The 17,996-nt window shown below is 42.9% G+C and overlaps 1 long non-coding RNA gene across 1 annotated transcript in view; it reads left to right on the forward strand.

The window, feature by feature from the left end:
• Window positions 1-17,996, forward strand: part of LOC138301986 (uncharacterized) — a 78,406-nt gene that overhangs the window by 3,171 nt on the left and 57,239 nt on the right. The window contains exon 2 of the long non-coding RNA XR_011205206.1: window positions 10,890-10,946. This is a non-coding gene — a long non-coding RNA (uncharacterized lncRNA). The remainder of the gene's footprint in view (window positions 1-10,889; window positions 10,947-17,996) is intronic.

Raw genomic sequence — 17,996 nt, forward strand, 5'->3', positions numbered from 1 at the left:
CCCACATGCACACAGTTAGCTGCTGATTTTATGCACATGACTTGGCCTTGCCTGGAGATTCTGGCAGGGGATGATGGCCAATTTAGAGTGCACATTAGTTGGGATAGAGCTTTTGCAGCTAGAAATATGCTTTCTGGGGCTGTCTTCAGCCCTGAGGGTGGAGGAAGCTAGATTCCTGGGTCTGGTTTTGCCTGTTGGGTCCTCGCAATACATTGTAGATCGCAAACCCCACCCTCCTCCCCTCCCCATCGTAGGTGGAAGTGAGAGGTCAAACGCTGGGCGCTAGCAGAGGAAACTGGACCAAGAAACTAAGAGAGGAGGGACTGAGAGACCGGCAGATCAGGCTTCTGTCTGGAAGTCTTTAGGGGTGGTGGACCCACAGAACACGTAGCCAATGATGAGACTAGGGTTACTGTGGTTATCGCCCCCCCCCACACATTTGACAAACATGACTAGAAACTGAATAGAATATGCCATACCATGCATAATAGAGTTCTGTCCTGTTTCTGCTACGATTGGATATGACCCAGCTTGTAATCTGTGAAATTTGTCATACTGGCTATAGGTTGCTATGTTTATGATGTATCACACATCTGTTGAAGATTGTATGTCAAAGCCAACAAATAATGTTTAAAATAAATAAATAAATACATATTTTTTATTTGATAATGGAGTTTTGTGTTATAAGCTTAGTGTTATTCATTTTGACCTACACACTCCATGTATAGTTTCCATATTGGTTTGAAATCTGTCTTCGTTAACATGTCACCCAAAAGGTTGTTTTACAATCACTTCTTAACAAGTACATTCCAAAATTGAAAGAACCATTGAAAAAATGTAAGATTATTCCTTTTAAAAAAAAAGAAAATGCGGACGGACATCAGTTGTGCCACCTCCAAACATCACTGTATTATGCACCACTTTGCTCTTGAAAGACTTTGGTCTCAAACCCCATAAAAACACCCAAAGGGCATCTGGCATCCCAGTATTTCCTTTAATCTTGTAGCTATTTTTTGCTAGAAGGAGTGTTTAGAGAAATTCCACTATATGTGAAGAAAGTTATCCATGTTCTCAGAACTCCTCCAACATTCTTGGCTACTTTTGGGGTACATGCAACAGAGCGTAAGCGTAGTGTCAGTTACAAATGATTTTTCAATGTATTTAATTGTTCGTGACATGTTAATCTTTTGTGAATGTTATATTTCAAGGTTTTCTATACGTGGGGAGTAATTTTTTAATGTAAATATTTTGCCCAGTCAGACACATGCCAAAGATGGTTACATCTTTTAGAAATTTGGATTATTTTAACCTGTCTTTCACAAAAGTGTATCTGGTAAGCAGTCTGGTGGTTGCTTTCCTAGGACCCCATTTGTGTAAATATCAGTCACATTAATGATCTATTTTTCTTTTTTTCTTTTCATTTATGTTTAGCAATACTCCAGGAAGTTTTAATTCAAGGTAGAGAGTTTTTCACCTACCAAAATAATTATTTAGTAAGTTTTTTGGTTTACTCTTGATTTACCAACATATATATCCTCTCATCAACTGATGCTCAACCCCTGGATCAATTTCCCAGCCTTAAAATATAGAACAATGTAAGCTGGGGTTGTTGCCTTTATATCAATACTTATGCACTTTATAGCATGGGGTTTGTGTCTGAGTAATTGCCACATCATTTGAATATTTTTAATGGTTTCGTTTGTCACAATGCTATGACACATGTATGAATTATTGTGTGGTCACGTGTTAAAGACACAGATGCATTGTTATATGTTGGATGCCTGAGGCATGTAGTTAAGTTTGTATTTCTCCCCTCTTTATAAATAGTGAGGCAACAGTTTTTTTTTTGTCTAAACGTTAGTCCTGATGATGGTCTTGTATATTAATTATAAAAGTGAGTGAAACATTGATGTCTTTCCATTACTTGTTGCTGCCACATCAAGTCATTTTTCGGGCGACCTGTGAGTACCATACCTTATCATCAATGGACCGACTGTTTGATCATCAACTTTATTGCAAGAGCAGCTCAGCACTACCTTTGACTCGGTTTACTGACTGCAGTTGTTTGGTTTATTATGAGTCACCAGGGTATTGGATGGTAGAACCTATTTAACACCCTATATTAAATTGTGATTTCATCAACCATGTGTTTGTTCCTTGTTTATATGAGTAAAAATATTTGTTTCTATGTATACCCTGTTGGCTAAGAGGTTTTCTTCTTTTTCCACTATGATATTTAAAATATTATATCAAGAAAACAATATTTTCAAGTAAGATAAGGAATTATCACTTCACTGCCTATTTGATTATTGTGTTTGAATATGGGTACAGCCAGAGAGTCTATATGTAGTGCCTGTAAGGCAAGGGATCAGTTTCTCAACTAAGGTCCTCACTCGTAGATTCATCCTTCACCAGGGGCACAGTAAATCGTCTCATTTTCTTCTACATGAAAGATGTATTTTCACTGCATTATTGAATGCCTTTACAGAGTTCCTCCTGAATGACATCTGAAATCGGTCTACATTCTCTTTTCCATTTAATAAGCAGTTTGTAGAAAACAACCTAAATAAAAAGATGTTTAAAATGATTACATTGGTCAGCATGTAACCCCAGGTAAAAATTACTATCAAAATGTATAGGTGCATCAGGAGATAAAAAGTTGTGATACCCAGATTTTCTACCATCTTGTCCCACATTTGTATAATGGTAATCACTGATGCACTAAGATGCACATTTTGACGTCTTTTCACTTTTTTCATGAGGTCAGGTTCAGGGCAATTTGACAACTATTGCATTGTCCATGCCTGATTAAACAAGCATGAATTTGTTAATGAGCTCAGGTAGTGACACTGAGATTTGTAGGGGCTGCTAAAACGTCTTCCATATTGTTAGACCTGGCCCTGTTTGCAGGGCTGTCCCCTAACGATTTGCTTGCTTCCTCCTATTTCTTTCTGACCTGTTTATGTTGGGCTTAGGACCCTGGGCACTTAACTGCTAACCAGTGCTAAAGTGCATATTGTCTCTGTCTAAAATATATTGGTGATTGGTTTCCCCATTATTGGCTTATTTTATTTACTAGTAAGTCCCTGGTATAGTTTACCAGGTGTGACCAGGGCCTGTAAATCACATGCTGCCAGTGGGCCTGCAGCACTGATTGAGCGGCCCACACGAGTAGCCCTACACACAGTTCTCAGACCTGCCACTGCAGTGTGTGTGTGCAGTTTTAAACTAAACTGCCATTTCGACCTGGCTAGTGCACCCACTTGCCAGGCCCAAACCTTCCCTTTTACTGCATGTAAGACACTCCTGATGTAGGCCCAAGGCAGCCCAGTATACATGGTGTAGTGTATTCAAAAGGTAGGACACATACTGGTGTGTTTTACATGTCCTGATAGTGAAATACTGCTAAATTTGTTTTTCACTATTGCAAGGCCTATCTCTCCCATCGGGTAGCATAGGGATTGCCTTGAAATAACTTGTAAGTTTCATTTCCCATTAGGAGCAGATAGAGATACAGAGTTTTGGGTCTCTGAACTCACAATTTAAAAATATATCTTTTGGTGAAGTTGGACTTTTAAGTGTAGAATTGAAAATACCACTTTTAGAAAGTGAACATTTCTTGGTTAACCATTCTGTGCCTCTGCCTGTCTGTGGAATATACCTCTAGGTCAGGGTGACAGTGGGGCTGTGCATTCACAGGGATGTGGAATTCCTATAGCCCGACACCCGGGACATCTTGTTTGGGGTCAAGGGCAACAAGTTTTTATGTTTACTTTGTCCTTGGGACAAGTAGGCCCAACCCTCTGCAGCACAAACCCTTTGGCTGCCTGTTTACAGAGAGTGGAACTCTCTGCAGTTGAGGTAATGTGTTTCCAAAAGATAATGCTGTTCCAACTTGTATTTATGGTTCATTATTTGAAATCCTTCATTATTAGGGTGAGTGCTGTAAATAAATGTTTTAAGGTCACACTACACTACTGACGTTGGTTCCAGTACAAAAAAAAAAACGTGTATACACATGTTTGAAAAGTTTAGGCTATGAGGCTAAGTATAATGCTCCCAGAATGCTCTCTGATTAGATGCAAATTAAGTGTCATTTAATAAAATGTGTTGGTGCATGCTAGTATTTCCCAAAAATATTTCTAATGGAAAATCAGTGTAACCATTTTCAACACGATTATGGGAAGCATGAAAATAAACAAACACTGACAAAGCCAACTGATCCGACATATTTTTATAAGTCTTTTAGTTTCATCAATGCGTGTCTTGTTTTGACATGGCTTTTGTAACACTTTATTGTTGTGGGAGCTATCAGGCCCTCAACACTGTAACAAACACTGGCAAAAAAAAAAAAAAAACATTTTTGAACTCTAAAAGCACACGTTGCCACCAGTGGCATAACAAAGGCCCCGCAGCCGCCCTCCTGGGGGCCCCTTCAGCACAGCACTTGGCCTGAGTGAGTCTGGAGAGGGGGCTCCTCCATGTTCTTTTCAAAGGGGCACCCTCCAGTTTCGTTACGTCACTGATTGCCACTGTAGTTCCTGACACTGAACAAAACTACTTTGTGTGCCAATATGCTCCTTGTGGAAGAGCAGAATGCGATTGCTCACAGTAAAGCCAGCCAAAAGAGAGAGAAATAGAAATTTAATAAAAACAAAATGTTTTGTTAACACCAGACTTAATTAGGGACCAAGACCCACATGTAGGTAGCTTTTTGCATGTGGCAAACAGCGACTTTCGCTGTTTGCGGCGTGCAAAAAGCACATTGCGATGCACAAACCCAGTTTTGCGATTCGGTAACCTGGTTACCGAATCGCAAAACAGGTTTGCGACTCGCAATTAGGAAGGGGTGTTCCCTTCCTAATTGCGACTCGCAGTGCAATGTAGGATTGTTTTGTGACCGCGAACGCGGGCGCAAACCAATCGCAGTTTGCACTCATTTCAAATGGGTGCTAACACTCTCGCTAAAGGGAAGAGGTCCCCATGGGACCCCTTCCCCATTGTGAATGTCACTGTAAACATTTTTTCAGAGCAGGCAGTGGGGTCCTGCGGAACACTGCCTGCTCTGAAAAATTGAAACGAAAACGTTTCATTTTTCGTTTTTGTAATGCATCTCATTTTCCTTTAAGGAAAACGGACTGCATTACAAAAAAAACAAAAAAACTGCTTTATTAAAAAGCAGTCACAGACATGGTGGTCTGCTGTCTCCAGCAGGCCACCATCCCTGTGAGGGCCGCCATTCGCAAGGGGGTCACAAATTGCGACCCACCTCATGATTATTCATGAGGTGGGCATTTGCGAAACCCTTGCGAATCACAGATGGTGTCAGGGACACCATCCTACATTCGGATTTGCGACTCGCAAATTGCGAGTCTCTCTGACTCGCAATTTGCGGGTCGCAAATCTGAACCTACTGACATGTGGCCCCAAATTCTTTAAGAAAGTCACAAAAGTGCACCGATGGTATATGTCGTACCCCTATAAAATATTTGTGAACTGTATTTTAGCATGGGTAAATACGATGTGTAGATTTGCTCATGTGAAAATCTATTGAGCATTTGCAAGTTCATTTTCCCTCCAGCCACTTTCTTCCCAACCCTGGAAGAAGTTCTAATTCTGCCATTGTCAGGAGTAAATGTCCAACCTTTCTTATTATGGGAAAATATTAGAGAGAAGCTGGTGAAAATCTTTAAAACATGCAGGTTAGTAGGTTTGCAGACTCAAAGGCATTCCAGCCCTGGAACTATTGCTTACTGCTTCCTCCAGCCCCAGTATGCAGATCTGCAGAAAGGTGGAAAAATAAGGAAATTGCTACAGTAGGGATTGAAACTGCAAGTATTCAAGCACTACTATGTTAGTAGCCCTGGCATAATCAGAGAGGCTATTATCAGAGCTCTTACATAATGAGATTGCTGCCATAATTTGTCGCCACACTACATGGCACCAAAGGGACAAGTAGATCTTTTTACAGGACAAGTAGATTTGAGAAGCAACCTGTCCCCTGGGCAAGTAGATATTTTAATAAATTCCACACCCCTGATTCACTCTTGATAGTCACACAAAGGGAGCTGAGGTGTTCCTGCATTTACTGATGGCCCATCACCAGACTGATGGGTCTTCCTGACCTAGAGTGGTGGAGGAGCTGACACCTGCTCTTGAATAGGGGTATGCCTGTCCTCACACAAATCATTCTCCGACCCCATGGAGTGTGTCTGGGGTCAGGGAAAGGCAGGGTATTGTGCACTAGAAAGACTTCTCTTTGAAGTTTGCCTACTTGAAAGACAGAAATAGGTATACATACTTGTAGGAGGCTGGCCTTGCTTATAGTGGGTACCTGATAATACTTACACCTTGTGCCAGGTCCAGTAACCCCTTATTAGTAGATTAGTAGTGTTCTAGCAGCTTAGGCTGATAGAGGTAGCTATAGCAGAGCAGCTTAGGCTGAACTAGGAGACATGCAAAGCTCCTACTATACCACTTATATCTTATGAAACACAATACTCAGAATTACCAAAATAAAGGTACTTTATTTTAGTGACAATATGCCAAAATATCTCAGAGGATATACTCCCTTAGTAGGTAAATAAAATACACAAAATATACACACAAACCAAAATCAGGTAAGTAAACAGATAGAAAAGTAGTGCAACCACTGTAGAATACAATAGAATGCAATAGGACACAATAGGCCTAGGGGCAACACAAACCATATACTCCAAAAGTGGAATGCGAACCACTTAGGGACCCCAGGCCTAGTGTAGTGTGTAGAGGGTCGCTGGGAGTGTAAGAAAACACTAAGGGTGTCCAATATACCCCACCCCAAGACCCTGAAAAGTAGGAGTAAAGTTATCCTACTACCCCAGAAAGACAGTAAAGTCGAGATAGGGGATTCTGCTAAGACAACAACTCACTGCAAAGCACTGAAGACGGATTATTGGACCTGAGGACCTGCAAAGGAAGGGGACCAAGTCCAAGAGTCACGCAAGTGTCCCGGGGAGGCAGGAGCCCACTAAACCCCAGATTAAGTTTCTGCCTCCAGGTAGAAGAAGCCAAAGATTCTGCAACAACGGAAGGTGCCAGGAACTTCCCCTTTAGCTAGAAGATGTCCCACGGCGTGCTGAAGGATGCAGAGTTGTTTCCACGCAGAAAGACTGCAAACAAGCCTGGCTAGCTGCAAGAGTCGTGGTTGAAGATTATGGGTGCTGCCCGGGCCCCGGAAGGACCAGGAGGTCGCCCCTTGGAGGAGGAAACAGAGGGGGTGCTTAGCAAGAGAGAGAGCCCTTGCAGAAGCAGGTAGCATCCAAGGAAGCACTTGAACATGTGTTCAAGAAATCTGAGCACAGCGGTTGTCTCAACACAACAAAAGAGGGTCCCACAAAGCCGGTAGTCAACTCAGCGAGTTGAGCAGTGCAGGACGGAGTGCTGGGGACCTGGGCTCTGCTGTGCACAAAGGAATCCTTGCAAAAGTGCACAAAAGCCCAAGCAGCTGCAGATCACGCAGTACACAGGATTACTGTCTGGCATGGGAAGGCAAGGATTTACCTCCACCAAATTTGGACAGAAGGACCACAGGACTGTTGGGGTTACTTGGATCCAGCTCCTGTGTTCCGGGACCACACTCGTCAAGATGAGAGGGGACCGAGAGGACCGGTGATGCAGAAGTTTGGTGCCTGCGTTAGCAGGGGGAAGATTCCGTCGACCCACGGGAGTGTTCTTCTTGACTTCCAGTGCAGGGTGAAGGCAGACAGCCCTCAGAGAATGCACCACCTGGAAACAGTCGAGAAAGCCGGCAGGATTAGGTCACTCCCCTTTCCTTTGTCCAGTTTTGCACCAGAGCAGGGGCTGGGGGCTCCCTGAATCAGTGTAGACTGTCTTATGCAAGGAGGGCACTGTCTGTGCCCTTCAAAGCATTTCCAGAGGCAGGGGGAGACTACTCCTCCCCAGCCCTTAACACCTATTTCCAAAGGGAGAGAGTGTAACACTCTCTCTAAGAGGAAATCCTTTGTTCTGCCTTCCTGGGACTGGGCTGCCCAGACCCCAGGAGGGCAGAAACCTGTCTGAGGCTTGGCAGCAGCGGTAGCTGCAGAGAAAACCCCAGAGAGCTAGTTTGGCAGTACCCGGGGTCCATGCTGGAGCCCAGGGGATGCATGGGAATGGCACCTCAATACCATATTTGTCTTGGGGGGACAATTCCATGATCTTAGACATGTTATATGGCCATGTTGGGAGTTACCATTGTGAAGCTACATATAGGTATTGACCTATATGTAGTGCATGCGTGTAATGCTGTCCCCGCACTCACAAAGTTTGGGAAATTGCCCTGAACAATGTGGGGGCACCTTGGCTAGTGCCAGGGTGCCCTCACACTTAGTAACTTTGCACCTAACCTTCACCAAGTGAGGGTTCGACATATAGGTGACTTATAAGTTACTTAAGTGCAGTGTAAAATGGCTGTGAAATAATGTAGACATTATTTCACCCAGGCTGCAGTGGCAGTCCTGTGTAAGAATTGTCTGAGCTCCCTATGAGTGGCAAAAGAAATGCTGCAGCTCATAGTGAACTCCTGGAACCCCAATACCCTGGGTACCTAGGTACCATATACTAGGAACTATAAGGGTGTTCCAGTGTGGTAAAATGGTCACTAGCCTGCAGTGACAATTTTAAAAGCAGAGAGAGCATAAACACTGAGATTTTGGTTAGCAGAGCCTCAGTGATCCAGTTAGGCACCACACAGGGAACACATATAGGCCACAAACTGTGAGCACTGGGGTCCTGGCTAGCAGGATCCCAGTGACACAGGTAAAAATAAACTGACATACAAGTAACAATGGGGGTAACATGCCAGGCAAGATGGAACTTTCCTACAATACTGGATCTCTGACACCACATGGTTAGAATCCTTCTGAACTGAGGACATTCAGCCAGGAAGAAGAGCTGGATTCTGTAGTAGAGACTGCCACTCTGCCTGTTGCTTTGCTGTGCTGGCCTGCTGCTTCTGTCCTGGGAGTGAAAGGACTGGACCTTGCTTTCTACATCCTGCTTACAAAGGTTCTCCAAGGGCTTGGAATGAGCTTGCCTCCTGTTACAAAGTCTCAGGAACATCAAAGACTTCATCTGCAGCACATGGGCTCTCTTGCTGAGAGTCCTGAATTGCCAAGTGGTTGCCAAATCCAGTTTCTGAGCCCTTGGGAGTGAGTTCTGGTGCAATTAAGAAGAAACGAAGCACATCAACTCCAGAGCGACTTGGAACTTGAGCCACTGTCTGATCCACACAGGCTGCCTGCACTGGAACTGTGGTCCCAGCTAATTGCAACGACCACCACCGATGCGGCAGGCCTGTTGCCGCGTCTCCGAAGTCCCATAGAATGCTGTGTCACTGGCGTTCGTGGCACCGGACTCTGCACAGCACCTGTGGCCCCGTAGTGTGATTGTGACACTGCAAAGTTGACGCCTCGCATTTGACATGCTGGATTCATCAACCCCGCTTTGTTGTAAGTAACTGAAGTCTCACCACCAACGCTGCATCACCTACCCTGCAACTGCAAGGAACCAATACCTCCCCTCCCCTGCCTAGCAGTAAGGAACCAATGCCTCACCTCCTCGGAAGCAGTAAGGAACCAATGCTGCACTGGCTTCAGCAACCCGTCACCTCTCCCACTCTGTGCAACATCTTTGCTTCCTCATCGTCTTCCAAGGTACTGTACTTGTGGTCTGCACTCCTTCGCGAGTGGCATCGGACTGTTGGAAACGACTCTGTCAAGATGTCGTAATACCCCCAGTTGAAGCTATTATTATGTTTTTAAGAGCTTAACTAAGATTTAATCTTTGTAAGTTTGTATCTTGTTTATTTTGGATTTTTGTTGTTTTGATCTTATTTTACTCGGATAAATACTGTCTATTTTTCTAAACTGGTGTGGAGCTCCTTTGTGGTGTTTTTACTGTGTATGTATGTGTGTGTACAAATACTTTACCAAGAGGGTGAGCAGGGGTTATCTTCTCTGTGTGACTTCCTTACCCTGACTAGAATGAGGGTCCCTACTTGGACAGGGTGCAAACCACTGCCAACTAAAGACCCTATTTCTAACATATATAAACTCATTGATCATAGAGTTATTCCCTACATATTCTTAGACTGCCTTAAGTGCTAGGCCTCTGGATTTATAAGGGCAGCTAGGAAAAGAGATATGAGATGACCCTGTTGGGATAGTCTTTTCAGTGCTATTTTGACCAAAGGTTCGTGGTAATTAGCCATGTTCATTGACAAATATGTGTGCCAGATCTCTTTGTTTACATGACAACAGTTGGAACGGCCCAGTCCACACGCTAAAAACAGCAATATTGCTGAATTTTTGACTAAGTGGTCCACATGTCTTCCAATGTAATGTTTCTGCCAGCTATGAAGCCATTTGGTCTGTGTGAAACATGTTCAGAAGGAATCTCTAATCTATTGCCTAAGATATTCAGAACGGTTTTGGGTGTGTAGGAAGAGAAAAGCTGGTCTTTTTGCCTATCTTAGGAATGACTGATTACTGCTTTACCTACAGAGGGATTTTTAGATGCTTGGTCAAATAACTAAAGAGATTAGTTAATTTGGTTATTAGTTGAATCATAGGTTTTATGAAAGTTCTACATGAAGCCATCAGGACCCACAACTCTATTTGCTTTCAAGGCTTTAATTGCTTATCTTGTTTCTTCAGCGATAGGGGATGCTAGGTTATCTTGCTGCCTTCTGGTGTGGTATTGTGTCTAAAAGGCATAAGAAAATGTTCCTGAGTCACATAGGGGGCTGCGGTATTTCGCAAACTCTTAAGGTTTGTTTTTCACTATGAATCAAATCTCCTTAAGCTGTTTCAATTTCATTAACATATTTCTTCTATTTTCCTCTATAGTTGGCGACCTAGATGTGTGGTCACTTTGTCACCAGCAGAATAAGAATACAGTTTCAGGTAAAGGAAAGCCAGTTCTCCTCTGTTAGTATACATACTATTGAGTTGCCCTCTCATGATAATCGGTTTACATAGATGCACAATAAACAGTTTATTTCTGTTCTCTTCTTCCATCTTTTTACGTTCAGTTTGTAATTTCTAAATTTGCAAGGTGCTTAATTTCTGCAAGTGTGCCATAAAAGCAACACATTTACTCCATGTTACAGCTTTACGAGCGTCCCATGAATCAAAGCGGCAAACGTCCATTTAAGGACAGCTGTTGGCATGTTTATATGTTGAAGAGGCACCACTGGAGTGCTCATGCACTCAGGCTTGCTTATCACAAGTCCCTCCAGAACTTTGGCCCTAATGTATACTGGTCCTACATAGACTGAAATTGGTGTCCTGTTTTTGTAAAATCCTGAGTGAATATGCTGCCAACACCAAAGAAACCACATTCAATTGTGCAATGGAACAAATAGAGCCATAATGCTAGTGAAACAATTGTGTACAGAATCCAAACACGGTCATGGTCAAGGGCAAACATCACAAACCCTCACAAGTGAATAAAAAGGATAAATATACCAGAACTAGGCCATTCTCTGTACCTACATGCTTCTCAGAATCATATTCCCATCCTGAAAGATCACAATCAGGTGAAACATGCTCTTTAGAAGTTGAACTAAGGACAGTATTGAATCTAAATACCTTACTGGAGAACAAAATGAATGTGGTTGCCATATATCTTAACTTAGAATGTGTGGACCTTGGCAAAGTGTCAAACACTCCGATGTAAATGTGAAGACTAGATGATGATGGCAGATTGCTCAGGAAAATTGTAATATGGTGGTATTGTGAGAAAGCAGGAGAGTGCAATGAACTATTTCAGGAACAGCGGACTACACGCATCCTGAAACCCAAAGGTTTGACCAACAGCTTCACAATTGGAAGGGCGTAGAGTTTATCTGTTGCACCACCAAAAACGAGGGACTACCTCGCCCCCACTTCACATGAGCTATAATTTTCCACCAGTTGAAGTATAGGAAGAGATGCCATTTTGCAGGATGCCAAAGTGAGAGATACGCTCCAATAAGAAGATGCTGTACTCATGCTTTTCCATTATTTTACACAAGCTATGCAGAGGAAGAGAAGATACAGGCAAAAGAAATTGCAGGCAGTTAAAATTAAAATAGATCCTGTATTTTTCCGTAACACTAAAGTTCAGATTTTTCCAGATGTTGGAAAAGACATGGGTCTGGCTGGGAAAGCAGATGAACGAAAGTCAAAACTTAGTATGGCAGGTGCTTAACCCAACAGTGCTGTCACAAGCTGGAAAATTGAACCGAGAACCAGCTGTCACAAGGTAGAGAATTGAACACAGAGCTACCTGGAGATAAGTCAGGGCTTTCAACAGTTTGTGCAGTTTGTGTGAGTGCAGGCAGAGGGAACTCTTGAAGCAAAGGTTGGGAATGGACCAGGTACAGCAGCTCCCAGCAGCTCCTCCAAAGTCCCTGTGTCAAGGGACCATTGGCCCAGAATGATCAGGTATGGAGTTTGACCTAATAATTTCAGTATAGGAGACACCTGAAAACGTGTAGTTTTGTAGTTGATTGGAGTGATAATCACCCCTCTCCCCAATCTTCAACCTCTCCAGGAACACAGCTCCAACCAACTCATAATGAGGGTCACTTGTGGGAATTTTGCCCGGATAGGTAGTCCGGGGATATCTGTTTATGTTCTGCTCCGACAAGACCTTTGGGAAGGTGTTTGTCCTATAGTAGTGTTGAGATGTTCTCCTTAGGTCTTGGAAAAATAGTCCTTGTGTATCTGTCATCACATTAGTAAAAACCAGCTCTTAACCATTCCTCTAAATTCTAGGTAGTTCATAGTGGCTCTTATCATTGCTGGGAGGGAATCCCATATTTTGTCAGGCTGTACAGAGAAATTAGTGCCACCAATGTTTTTTTTTTTGTTGTACACTGGAATTGTTAGACACAGTGCAAGCTTGGAACATTAGTTCCTGGGTTGGTGATATTTGGTGAGTTTTGTCTGCAAGGATTTCTTTAGGAATTGTTATGATTCGAAGGGGGCTTTGACATACTAAATAGAGGTACCATACTGAAGTTATTAAATGAGATTCACCCCTTGGCTCACATCTCAACAATAGACCTGATGACTGTTGAGTTCATTCCACACCCAAACAACAAAGACAAAGAGGCTACGCTGACATCCTGGGCCACGTCTGCTATAATTGACCAAATATTAGCATATGAAGACACGTTCAGCGCACAGGGCATCGTTCTGCAAAAATTATATCCGCCCAGATACCCTAATCTTCTGATACAGCAACAAAAGAAGGGCAGTTCAATTTTAAAAGGGGCCGTGGGAGTAGAAACCTCCCCAAGTAATTTGGAACACTTAACAATAGTAAAACATCAAAGCTTGCTTCATCATGGCACGCATAAACAGAACTCATCGGCATGCCCTCAACAGCCAAACAGGCTGGAAGGCAAACTTTAAACGACAATAATTACAATTGGTCCTGACGGAAACCCAGATAACATCCATATATGCTCCTGGAACACCCACGGTCTAAAAAACCTGGTCACTGACAAGGCGGCCTTGAGTTTCCTACAGCAGTTTGAAATCATCATGTTGCAGGAAACATGGTGCAGGGAGCCAATACAAATTTCTGGATATTCGGGGATAGACGTCTCTGCAAAACAACCTCAAAGACACGGACACCCCTAGGGGGACCTCACAGCATACTGCTCCACGAAAATCAACTGGGTGACCAAACAGATCGACCTGGTAATTGACTGGCTGCTACCGATCATGTTGAAACACTGGACTCCATCAGGCAACAATAGAACCTTACTTCTGATCAATGTATATATTCACCCTAATAAAAAGCAATACATAGAAAACATGGACATAATGATCCGCATTGTGAAAATGCTGCAGAAGTAAAATAAGGATACAATCCTCATTCCGTCCGGTGATTTCAACCTCGATTTGAGACAGGGCAGCACAAAACCTCTTAATGGAACAAGCGCGCACACAAAGCTTGAAATCCTGGGATTGTGTCTCCTGACGCCTCCCCCCGAGGATTTTTCATCTGCACAGGTAACCTTCTTAAGTGGTACAAAAAAATCCAACATTGACTTCACATTTATAAATGAATCTGCACTGCTATTAGTTTCATCATATAGGATCCAAGAACGCACTGAGAGCGACCACTTCCCACAACTCATCAAGATCCGGAATAATTGGAGCTGGCTACCCTCCGCTAATATTATAATTTCAGCCCCAGTGACTTATGATACAAAAAAACTGAAATGGCGGGGGCCGGGCCTTGAAATAGTAATGGAAGAAGTGTACCGCAGTGCCAGCACAATTAATGAGCTTAAAGAAACACTAAGAATGCCGGAACAAGATCATCCTCCAGGAGAACGAGTGACCGCTTGGATGCACTTGTGTGATTCCTTAAATTTTCCATCAAAAAACATCTCCCAATCTCGGTCATATAGACAAAAAACAAAGTTAAGAGCGGCAGAGCAGAAAAGCCATGGTTTAACAAAACTCTGTGTAATCAGAAAAATCAAGTCTCTAGAGAATTAAAAAAAGCCCTGTGGGACACACGCTGTGGAAGGAAATCTGACAACACAAGGCTGCCTGAGCTAAGAGCCAAATACAAGAAAAATTGCTGGATGGCAAAACTGAGGTATCATGAGGATTTATGGGCCAAGCTGCTCATGTCCAATTAGCAGAAAAATAATAAAAAGTTCTGGGAACTGATAAACGGACTAAATCAGGGAAAACATTGACACACGAATGCCGGTATGGACACGGCAGCATGGGAAGCCTACATACAAACTATGTTCTCACTCAAAGAGCATCATAAGAAGGAGGAGGCCACTCAGGCAACCACTGACTCAAGTAAGATTAACTTTGGCTTCAGAATGATAACACAAACTGATTCACCTCCAAACGAAAATGAACAAAAGTACACACTAACGAGCATTGACATCGAAAAGCTGACAAGCCTTATCAAGAATTTAAAACTGGAAGGGGCAGCCGGCCAGAATGGAATTCCGAACGCTTTGTTTAGAGGAAACCCTTCATTCTGGGCACACTATATGACACTGCTTTTTAATGACCTCCAGGGCACCACGGGTCTACCAGATGCATGGAAATGAAGTATTATTCATCCAATATACAAAGCAGGCAACCCCGCAAGCCCTTCAAACTACAGGCTAATAGCATTAATAGACGTGGAAGCAAAACTCTATGCAGCCTGTTTACTGCAACAACTAGTAGAAAGGATTAATGATAAACATCTAATTCCACAATGCCAAACATGTTTCAGAACAGGAATGGGAGCCTCCACTAACCTGACTACCCTAGCTCTGCTGGGAAACAAAGCCAGGCTTAAGAAGAAAAGGCTATTTGCATGCTTTATTGATCTAAAGGCAGCTTTTGATTGTGTCCCAAGAACCCGTCTATGGGAGAAACTGAAAGGATGGGGCTTACCCTGCAGCCTCCTCAACGCAATGATGGACTTGTACACAGGCACTTGGGCGCAAGTAAAAATCGGAGAAGGTGGACACCTTACCAGCAGAATATTAACTGCAAAAGGACTAAAACAAAGGTGTGTATTAGCTCCTACGCTGTTCAATTTATATCTTGCTGACCTAGCCGAGGCTCTAGCACCTGTAAACAGCCATCCGCCAGTACTGGCCAAGAAAGGAATAGCATGGCTACAGTATGCAGACGTTTAGTAGACATGAAGTCTGCTTCATAGTTCATAAATGGAACCCGGGTGAAGGTTGCCCCCTCCTACAAATATTTGGGATTCACCATGGATCGCCTCTTGACTTCCAAGCCACAGCTTGCTGTTGCTCAAGCTAAAGCCCTTTAATTGACCTATGGCTTTAAAGTACTAAAACAAAAATTGAGCTGCCCGTCATACTATCACCTGCTCTCAGTCATGGCAGCACGGTTAATGCCCACCGTCACTTATGGCGCCGAAATCATACTGGGGAAGGAGGCAGCTTTATTCAATCAAGTCCAGACAGAGGCCTACAAAACAGTTTTTCGCATTCCACGACCAGCATCTCCAGCCCAGGCCCGCCTAGAATTGGGTCTGAAAAACTATGAATTTCAGAATAAATGTGCCTTCATCAAATTATGCTGGAGGATGCGCGCAGCAGAGATTGGCACCTTAAATAACTTAGGTTGGATAAAAATCGAGGAGCGCCACAACGACAAAGGCACCTGGGGTCAGCATTTAAACAACTGTAGTAAAGTGCTAGGTCTGCCAGAAGCCTGGGAGCACAACATGGGCAAAAAGGACTTTTATCAGAAGGCAAATGCTGTTACCAAGATAAAGTCTTTAAATTCTGACAAACAAAAATTGGCAAGAAGACAGCACGCCTGGATTGTAATAACATCATACAAAAGCTTACGAACACAGGAATACCTAGCAGCATCCTTCAGTCAGTTGCTGAAATACCAGTTCATGCTCTTTTGATTTGGGTTGATGGAAACGAAAGACATGGTCCCTTCATGGACACAAGAAGATTCAACACATTCTGCACTCACTATAACACATTTTTTGTGTGTGCCTGGCATTGCTAGGTTTCAGGACATTGTATCTGGAAAACACTTTTAGGACATTGAACATACGCTCATGCAGGCTGGCCATCATCAGTTGGCTCAGCGGTCTCTCAATCCCGTTTTCTTGTCAAGGGACCACATTTATGGTACAGGCCCAGAAAGAACTATAGAATAAAGTCTAGCGAAGCGTACATGGGCTATCATTTTATGTTAGTAAATCTCTTAATAGGTTAACTGCAGCCAGAAAACAGTCTTAGGCATAACTTAGTGTTAATAACTTTTAATATTCCCTGAGTGCCACTCGTCTACAATCATAGTTCTGAATGGCCGTAAGAAAGCACAAAATTCAAGACTAAGAGTAAGGGTGGAATCAGTGGAGAACGTTTTAGCTATGTACAAATTTATTGTAATAAGTTTTAGTTTAAACAAGCACAAGCACTATTTATTTATACAAATATGTATGTTTGAATTGCGATGGTTTCAATTAACCGTGCCAATAAACTTAAACTTGATAGGTTGTTCATAGAGCCTCATATCATTGTTGGGAGGGAATCCCATATTTTGTCAGGCTGTACAGAGAAATTAGTGCCACCAATGTTTTTTTGATGTACACTGGAATTGTTAGACATGGTGCAAGCTTTGAACACTAGTTCCTGGGTTGGTGATATTTGGTGAGTTTTGTCTGCAAGGATTTCTTTAGGACCTTTACCATTGCTCTGTCAGTGATGTATCATAACTTGAATGAAGATCCTGTTATGACCGATAATGCATGCAGATCCTTCAGGACAATAGAGATGGAAATAAATTCCTTTGCAATGCTGTATAAACAACGTGGAATGGACCATACCAAAAATGTTTTATATTGTTAAATACCAATAAAAAGGATTTAAAAAAAATTAATTGAAGATGTGGGTTTGTATCTTTACTTGTAGAATTGGTCTTGCTGCTGAGGTTTGAATTTGAGAGATGCTGTGGTACAGTCCATTACCATAGTCCATTGTTAGACTTTAAGTGATGCCCCTACAGTGTCTAAGCAAAACCTTAGACATTGTAAGTGCAGGGTAGCCATAAGAGTATATGGCCTGGGAGTCTGTCAAAAACGAACTCCACAGCTCCATAATGGCTACACTGAATACTGGGAAGTTTGGCACCAAACTTCTCGGAATAATAAACCCACACTAATGCCAGTGTTGGATTTATAAAAAAATGCACACAGAGGGCATCTTAGAGATACCCCCTGTATTTTACCCAATTGTTCAGTGCAGTACTGACTGGTCTCTGCCAGCCTGCTGCTGAGAGACGAGTTTCTGACCTCATGCGGTGAGAGCCTTTGTGCTCTCTGAGGACAGAAACAAAGCCTGCTCTGGGTGGAGGTGCTTCACACCTCCCCCCTGCAGGAACTGTAACACCTAGCAGTGAGCTTCAAAGGCTCAAGCTTCGTGTTACAATGCC

The sequence above is a fragment of the Pleurodeles waltl genome, chromosome 6 (assembly GCF_031143425.1).
Source record: "Pleurodeles waltl isolate 20211129_DDA chromosome 6, aPleWal1.hap1.20221129, whole genome shotgun sequence".
NCBI lineage: Eukaryota > Metazoa > Chordata > Amphibia > Caudata > Salamandridae > Pleurodeles > Pleurodeles waltl.